Source organism: Arachis hypogaea, chromosome 13, assembly GCF_003086295.3.
Source record: "Arachis hypogaea cultivar Tifrunner chromosome 13, arahy.Tifrunner.gnm2.J5K5, whole genome shotgun sequence".
NCBI lineage: Eukaryota > Viridiplantae > Streptophyta > Magnoliopsida > Fabales > Fabaceae > Arachis > Arachis hypogaea.
The window spans coordinates 71,108,209-71,117,003 of record NC_092048.1 but is presented as its reverse complement, the minus strand read 5'-3'; the positions used below and the strand labels follow the sequence as shown (position 1 = coordinate 71,117,003).

Genomic DNA, 8,795 nt, shown 5'->3' with positions numbered 1-8,795 from the left:
ACCTAACTAACTCTCTCTCTCTAATTTTCGAAAATATCTTCCCTCTTTTTCAAAATTTCTTTTTAATTAACTAATTATTTTAATTTTTAATTTTAATTTTCGAAAAATTACTAACTTTTTTTCAAAAACTATTTTTGAAAATCACTAACTCTTTTTCAAAAAAAATAATTTTCGAAAATTCTCCTTCTCTCTTCATCCCACATCTCTGCTCTCCTTACCCTTGTGTTTCTTTCTTTACATTACATTCTTTTCTTCTTCTACTCACACAGGGGAACCTCTATACCTGTGGTAAAAACGATCCCTACTATTATTATTTTTCTGTTTCCTTCTCCTTCATATGAGCAGGAGCAAGGACAAGAATATTCTTGTTGAAGCAGATCCAGAACCTGAAAGGACTCTGAAGAGGAAACTAAGAGAAGCTAAATTACAACAATCCAGCAAGCACCTTTCAGAAATTTTCGAACAGGAAGAGGAGATGGCAGCCGAAAATAATGATAATGCAAGGAGGATGCTTGGTGACTTTACTGCACCTAATTCCAATTTACATGGAAGAAGCATCTCCATCCCTACCATTGGAGCAAACAATTTTGAGCTGAAACCTCAATTAGTTTCTCTGGTGCAGCAGAACTGCAAGTTTCATGGACTTCCATCTGAAGATCCTTTTCAGTTCTTAACTGAATTCTTGCAGATCTATGATACTATTAAGACTAATGGAGTAGATCCTGAAATCTACAGGCTCATGCTTTTCCCTTTTGCTGTAAGAGACAGAGCTAGAATATGGTTGGACTCTCAACCTAAGGATAGCCTGAACTCTTGGGATAAGCTGGTCAAGGCTTTCTTAGCCAAGTTCTTTCCTCCTCAAAAGCTGAGTAAGCTTAGAGTGGATGTTCAGACCTTCAGACAGAAAGAAGGTGAATCCCTCTATGAAGCTTGGGAGAGATACAAAGAACTGACCAAAAAGTGTCCTTCTGACATGCTTTCAGAATGGACCATCCTGGATATATTCTATGATGGTCTATCTGAATTGGCTAAAATGTCATTGGATACTTCTGCAGGTGGATCCATTCACCTAAAGAAAACGCCTGCAGAAGCTCAAGAACTCATTGACATGGTTGTTAATAACCAGTTCATGTACACTTCTGAGAGGAATCCTGTGAGTAATGGGACGCCTATGAAGAACGGAGTTCTTGAAATTGATACTCTGAATGCTATATTGGCTCAGAATAAAATATTGACTCAGCAAGTCAATATGATTTCTCAGAGTCTGAATGGAATGCAAGCTGCATCCAACAGTACTCAAGAGGCATCTTCTGAAGAAGAAGCTTATGATCCTGAAAACCCTGCAATAGCAGAGGTAAATTATATGGGTGAACCTTATGGAAACACCGATAACCCATCATGGAGAAATCATCCAAATTTCTCATGGAAGGATCAAAAGCCTCAACAAGGCTTTAATAATGGTGGAAGAAATAGGCTTAACAATAGTAAACCTTTTCCATCATCCACTCAGCAACAGACAGAGAACTCTGAACAAAATACCTCTAATTTAGCAAACTTAGTCTCTGATCTATCTAAGGCCACTGTGAGTTTCATGAATGAAATAAGGTCATCCATTAGAAATTTGGAGGCACAAGTGGGCCAGCTGAGTAAAAGGATCACTAAAATCCCTCCTAGTACTCTCCCAAGCAATACAGAAGAAAATCCAAAAGGAGAGTGCAAGGCCATTGAATTAATCACCATGGCTGAATCTATGAAGGAAGGAGAGGACGTGAATCCCAAGGAGGAAGACCTCCTGGGACGTCCAGTGATCAATAAGGAGTTTCCCTTTGGGGAACCAAAGGAATCTGAGACTCATCTAGAGACCATAGAGATTCCATTAAACCTCCTTATGCCATTCATGAGCTCTGATAAGTATTCCTCTTCTGAAGAGAATGAGGATGTTACTGAAGAGCAAGCTGCCAAGTTTCTTGGTCAATCATGAAGCTGAATGCCAAATTATTTGGTATTGAGACTTGGGAAGATGAACCTCCCTTGTTCACCAATGAACTGAGTGATCTGGATCAACTGACATTGCCTCAGAAGAAATAGGATCTTGGAAAGTTCATAATACCTTGTACCATAGGCACCATGATCTTTGAAAAAGCTCTGTGTGACCTTGGTTCAGGGATAAACCTCATGCCCCTCTCTGTAATAGAGAAACTGGAAATCTTTGGGGTGTAAGCTACTAAAATCTCATTAGAGATGGCAGAAAATTCAAGAAAACAGGCTTATGGACAAGTAGAGGACGTGTTAGTAAAGGTTGAAGGCCTTTACATCCCTGTTGATTTCATAGTCCTAGATACTGGGAAGGATGAGGATGAATTCATCATCCTTGGAAGACCCTTCCTAGCCACAGCAAGAGCTGTAATTGATGTTGACAGAGGTGAACTAGTCCTTTAATTGAATGAGGACTCCCTTGAGTTTAAAACTCAAGGACATCCTTTTGTAAACATGGAAAGGAAGCATGAAAAGCTTCTCTCAAAACAGAGTCAACCAGAGCCCCCACAGTCAAACTCTAAGTTTGGTGTTGGAAGGCCACAACCAAACTCTAAGTTTGGTGTTGAACTTCCATATCCAAACTCTAAGTTTGGTGTTGGGAAGTCTCAACAATGCTCTAAACATCTGTGAGGCTCCATGAGAGCCCACTGTCAAGCTATTCACATTAAAGAAGCGTTTGTTGGGAGGGAACCCAATTTTTATTTAATTATATTTTTATTAGTTATATGTCTTTGTAGGTACATGATCATGTGGAGTCACAAAATAAATAAAAAAATTGAAAACGGAATCAAAAACAGCAGAAAAAAAATCACACTCTGGAGGAAGACCTTACTGGCGTTCAACGCCAGAACAGAGCATGGTTCTGCCGCTGAACGCCCAAAATGGGCAGCATCTGGGTGTTTGAACGCCAGAATTGCACCCTGGAGAAGAGCTGGCACTGAACGCCCAGAACATGCATGGTTCTGGCGTTCAACGCCAGAAATGGGCAACAAATGGGCGTTCAACGCCCAGAACAAGCACCAATCTGGCGCTGAACGCCCAGAGTTGTGTGCAAGGGCATTTTGCATGACCAATTTGGTGCAAGGTTGTAAATCCTTGAACACCTCAGGATTTGTGGACCCCACAGGATCCCCACCTACCTCCACTCACTTCTTCTCACCCTTCTTTCACACAATCCCATAAACACTCTTCTCCAAAACTCTTCACCAATCACCTCAATGTCTCTTCCCTATCACCACTTCACCACTCACATCCATCCACTCTTCCCCATAAACCTACCTCATAAACTCCACCTACCTTCAAAATTCAAAATCAATTTCCCACCCAAACCCACCCTATATGGCCGAACCTTACCCCCCATCCCTTCCCTATATATAGCCCTCCATTCTTCCTCATTTTCACACAACACAACCCTCTCTTCCCCTTCTTGACCGAAATATATCTCTCTCTCCCTCACCTCCATTTCTTCTTCTTCTTCATCTCTTCTTTCTTCTCTTCCTCGAGGGCGAGCAAAATTCTAAGTTTGGTGTGGTAAAAGCATAAGCTTTTTGTTTTTCCATTACCATTGATGGCACCTAAGACCGGAAAATCCTCTAGAAAAGGGAAAGGGAAGACAAAAGCTTCCACCTCTGAGTCATGGGAGATGGAAAAATTCATCTCCAAAGCTCATCAAGACCACTTCTATGATGTTGTGGCCAAGAAGAAGGTGATCCCTGAGGTCCCTTTCAAGCTCAAGAAGAATGAGTATCCGGAGATCCGACATGAAATCCAAAGAAGAGGTTGGGAAGTTCTAACAAAACCCATCCAACAAGTCAGCATCCTAATGGTTCAAGAGTTCTATGCCAATGCATGGATCACTAGGAACCATGATCAAAGTAAGAACCCGGACCCAAAGAATTATCTCACCATGGTTCGGGGGAAATACTTAGATTTTAGTCCGGAAAATGTGAGGTTGGCGTTTAACTTGCCTATGATGCAAGGAGATGCATGCCCCTACACTAGAAGGGTCAACTTTAATCAAAAGTTGGACCAAGTCCTCATGGACATATGTGTGGAAGGAGCTCAATGGAAGATTGACTCCAAAGGCAAGCCGGTTTAACTAAGAAGACTGGACCTCAAGGCTGTAGCTAGAGGATGGTTAGAGTTCATACAACGCTCCATCATCCCCACAAGCAACCGATCCGAAGTTACTGTGGATCGGGCCATTATGATTCATAGTATCATGATTGGAGAGGAAGTAGAAGTTTATGAAGTCATCTCCCTTGAACTCTACAAAATAGCTGAAAAGTCCTCGCCCATATCAAGGCAAGCTTTTCCTCATCTTATTTGCCATCTATGTTACTCAGCTGGAGCTTTCATAGAAGGAGACGTTCCCATTGAGGAAGAGAAGCCCATCACTGAGAAAAGGATGGAGCAAGCAAGAGAGCCCATTCATGGAGCTCAAGAGGTGCATGAAGCTCATCACCATGAGATCCCGGAGATGCCTCAAATGTATTTCCCTCCACAAAACTATTGGGAGCAAATCAACACCTCCCTAGGAGAATTAAGTTCCAACATGGGACAACTAAGGGTGGAACATCAAGAACACTCCATCATCCTTCATGAAATTAGAGAAGATCAAAAAGCAATGAGGGAGGAGCAACAAAGACAAGGAAGAGACATAGAAGAGCTCAAGGACATCATTGGTTCCTCAAGAAGGAAACACCACCATCACTAAGGTGGACTCATTCCTTGTTCTTACATTCTCTGTTTTTCATTTTCTATGTTAAGTGCTTATCTATGTTTGTGTCTTATTACACGATCATTAGTTGTTAGTAACTATGTCTTAAAGTTATGAATGTCCTATGAATCCATCCCCTCTCTTAAATGAAAATTGTTTTAATTCAAAACAACAAGAAGTACATGAGTTTCGAATTTATCCTTGAACTTAGTTTAATTATATTGATGTGGTGACAATGCTTCTTGTTTTTTGAATGAATGCTTGAACAGTGCATATGTCTTTTGAAGTTGTTGTTCATGAATGTTAAATATGTTGGCTCTTGAAAGAATGATGACAAGGAGAAATGTTATTTGATAATCTGAAAAATCATAAAAAATGATTCTTGAAGCAAGAAAAAGCAGCAAAGAACAAAGCTTGCAGAAAAAAAAAATAGGCAAAAATAAAATAGAAAGAAAAAGAAAAAGCAAGCAGAAAAAGCCAAAAGCTCTTAAAACCAAGAGGCAAGAGCAAAAAGCCAATAACCCTTAAAACCAAAAGGTAAGGGCAAATAAAAAGGATCCCAAGGCTTTGAGCATCAGTGGATAGGAGGTCCTAAAGGAAAAAAATCCTGGTCTAAGCGGCTAAACCAAGCTGTCCCTAACCATGTGCTTGTGGCGTGAAGGTGTCAAGTGAAAACTTGAGACTGAGCGGTTAAAGTCAAGGTCTAAAGCAAAAAAAGAGTGTGCTTAAGAACCCTGGACACCTCTAATTGGGGACTTTAGCAAAGCTGAGTCACAATCTGAAAAGGTTCACCCAATTATGTGTCTGTGGCATTTATGTATCCGGTGGTAATACTGGAAAACAAAGTGCTTAGGGCCACAGTCAAGACTCATAAAATAGCTGTGTTCAAGAATCATCATACTGAACTAGGAGAATCAATAACATATCTCAACTCTGAGTTCCTATAGAAGTCAATCATTCTGAACTTCAATGGATAAAGTGGGATGCCAAAACTATTCAAGAGGCAAAAAGCTACAAGTCCTGCTCATCCGATTGGAGCTATGTTTCATTGATAGTTTGGAATTTATAGTATATTCTCTTCTTTTTATCCTATTTGATTTTTAGTTGCTTGGGGACAAGCAACAATTTAAGTTTGGTGTTGTGATGAGCGGATAATTTATACGCTTTTTGGCATTGTTTTTAGTATATTTTTAGTAGAATCTAGTTACTTTTAGGGATGTTTTCATTAGTTTTTATGTTAAATTCACATTTCTGGACTTTACTATGAGTTTGTGTGTTTTTCTGTGATTTCAGGTATTTTCTGGCTGAAATTGAGGGACTTGAGCAAAAATCAGATTTAGAGGTTGAAGAAGGACTGCTGATGTTGTTGGATTCTGACCTCCCTGCACTCAAAATGGATTTTCTAGAGTTACAGAACTCAAAATGGTGCGCTTCTAATCGCGTTGGAAAGTATACATCCAGGGCTTTCCAGAAATGTATAATAGTCCATACTTTGAACGAGTTTAGATGACGTAAAAGGGAGTTGAACGCCAGTTCTATGCTGCTGTCTGGAGTTAAACGCCAGAAACAAGTCACAAACCAGAGTTGAACGCCAGAAATACTTTACAACCTGGCGTTCAACTTCAGAAAGAGCCTATGCACGTGTAACATTCAAGCTCAGCCCAAGCACACACCAAGTGGGCCTCGGAAGTGGATTTATGCATCAATTACTTACTTCTGTAAACCCTAGTAGCTAGTTTATTATAAATAGGACTTTTTACTATTGTATTAGACATCTTTGGATTATATTTTGATCATATTGATCACATTTGGGGGCTGGCCATTCGGCCATGCCTGGACCTTTCACTTATGTATTTTCAACGGTAGAGTTTCTACACTCCAAAGATTAAAGTGTGGAGCTCAGCTGTTCCTCAAAGATTAATGCAAAGTACTACTGTTTTTCTATTCAATTCAACTTATTCCGCTTCTAAGATATTCATTCGCACTTCAATCTGAATGTGATGAACGTGACAATCATCATCATTCCTTATGAACGCGTGCCTGACAACCACTTCCGTTCTACCTTAGATTGAATGAGTATCTCTTAGATCTCTTAATCAAAATCTTCGTGGTGTAAGCTAGATTGATGGCGGCATTCATGAGAATCCGGAAAGTCTAAACCTTGTCTGTGGTATTCCGAGTAGGATTCAGGGATTGAATGACTGTGACGAGCTTCAAACTCGCGAGTACTGGGCGTAGTGACAGACGCAAAAGGAGGGTGAATCCTATTCCAGTATGATCGAGAACCTCAGATGATTAGCCGTGCTGTGATAGAGCATTTGGACCATTTTCACAAGAGGATAGGATGCAGCCATTGGCAAGGGTGACGCCTCTAGACGATTAGCCATGCAGTGACAGCGCATCGGACCATTTTCCAGAGAGGATCAAAAGTAGCCATTGACAGTGGTGATGTCCTTACATAAAGCCAGCCATAGAAAGGAGTAAGACTGATTGGATGAAGACAGCAGGAAAGCAAAGGTTTAGAGGGATGAAAGCATCTCCATACATTTATCTGAAATTCTCACCAAGGATTTACATAAGTATTTCTATCCCTATTTTATTATTGATATTCGAAAACTCCATAACCATTCTATATCCGCCTGACTGAGATTTACAGGATGGCCATAGCTTGCTTCATACCAACAATCTCCGTGGGATCGACCCTTACTCGCGTAAGGTTTATTACTTGGACGACCCAGTGCACTTGCTGGTTAGTTGTGCGAAGTTGTGATAAAAAGTTGAGATTACAATTGAGCGTACCATGTTGATGACACCATTGATGATCACAATTTCGTGCACCATCTCTCCTGGCAACAGAGCATCTGAATCTGAGATTAGAACCTTCGTGGTATAGGCTAGAACCATTGGCAGCATTCCTGAGATCTGGAAAGTCTAAACCTTATCTGTGGTATTCCGAGTAAGATCTGGAAGGAATGACTGTGATGAGCTTCAAACTTGTGAATGTTGGGCGCAGTGATAGTGTGTAAAAGGACAATGTTTCTATTCTGACGCTAGCGGGAACCGATAGATGATTAGCCGTGCGGTAGCTGTACATGGTACTTTTCATCCAAGACGAGAAATCTGACAGTTGATTAGCCATACAGAGATCGTACATGGATTTGTTTTCATCCGAGAGGATCATACAGCTTGTCGTGTAAAGGAGCACGCATGATTGGAAGAAGGCAGTAGGAAAGCAGAAGTTCAGAAGCAATAAAGTATCTCCAAACGCTTATCTGAAAATCCCACCAATGAATTACAAAAGTATCTCTATCTTATTTTATGTTTTATTTATATTTTAATTATCAAAACCTCATAACCAATTTAATCCACTTGACTGAGATTTACAAGGATGACCATAGCTTGCTTCAAGCCAACAATCTCCGTCGGATCGACCCTTACTCACGTAAGGTATTACTTGGACGACCCAGTGCACTTGCTGGTTAGTTGCATCGGAGTTGTGAAAAGTGTGAATCACAATTTCCTGCACTAGTGGCCTAAGGTTCCAAAGCATGCTCAATCTTCAAAGCGTGCCCAAAATTCCTCTTTTCTTCTTTTTAGCTTATTTTATGTTTTTTTCTTCTTTTTCCATTTATTTCCTACAAAATTTATAAAATCAAAAGATCAAGGAAATATACCATTTAAGCACAAAAGTATTCAATATTTAAGCACTAATCATAAATTTCTTGTATGAAAAAGCATAGAAAAACATGACATGATGACATGTCATTAGTAGGTGAGTGGAAGTTGGAGTAGAATTCAACTACCCATGATAAATTGGCCTCCCGTGGCTGCCTCCTCAAGAATCCCAATGTCTCCTCTCAATTCGGGTCTCCACAAAATCAACAAAGCGTGTTGGGACAATGAGCAGATGCTCATTGTTGTAGTTCCTCTCAGCTTGGACAGGGAACATTTGTTCACAATAACGGTTAGTGAACCGTATGGAGTCCCGTGCGGAAAAGGCTTTCTCTTATTCATTAACTTTAATAATCCTCTTTACCCG

At 40.3% G+C, this 8,795-nt stretch overlaps 1 non-coding gene across 1 annotated transcript; it reads right to left on the bottom strand.

Annotated features, from left to right (window-relative positions):
- Positions 1-871: 871 nt before the first annotated feature.
- LOC112740028 (small nucleolar RNA R71) lies at positions 872-979 on the bottom strand. Its single transcript, XR_003170964.1, has one exon. It is a non-coding gene; the product is annotated as a small nucleolar RNA R71 (small nucleolar RNA).
- Positions 980-8,795: the final 7,816 nt, after the last annotated feature.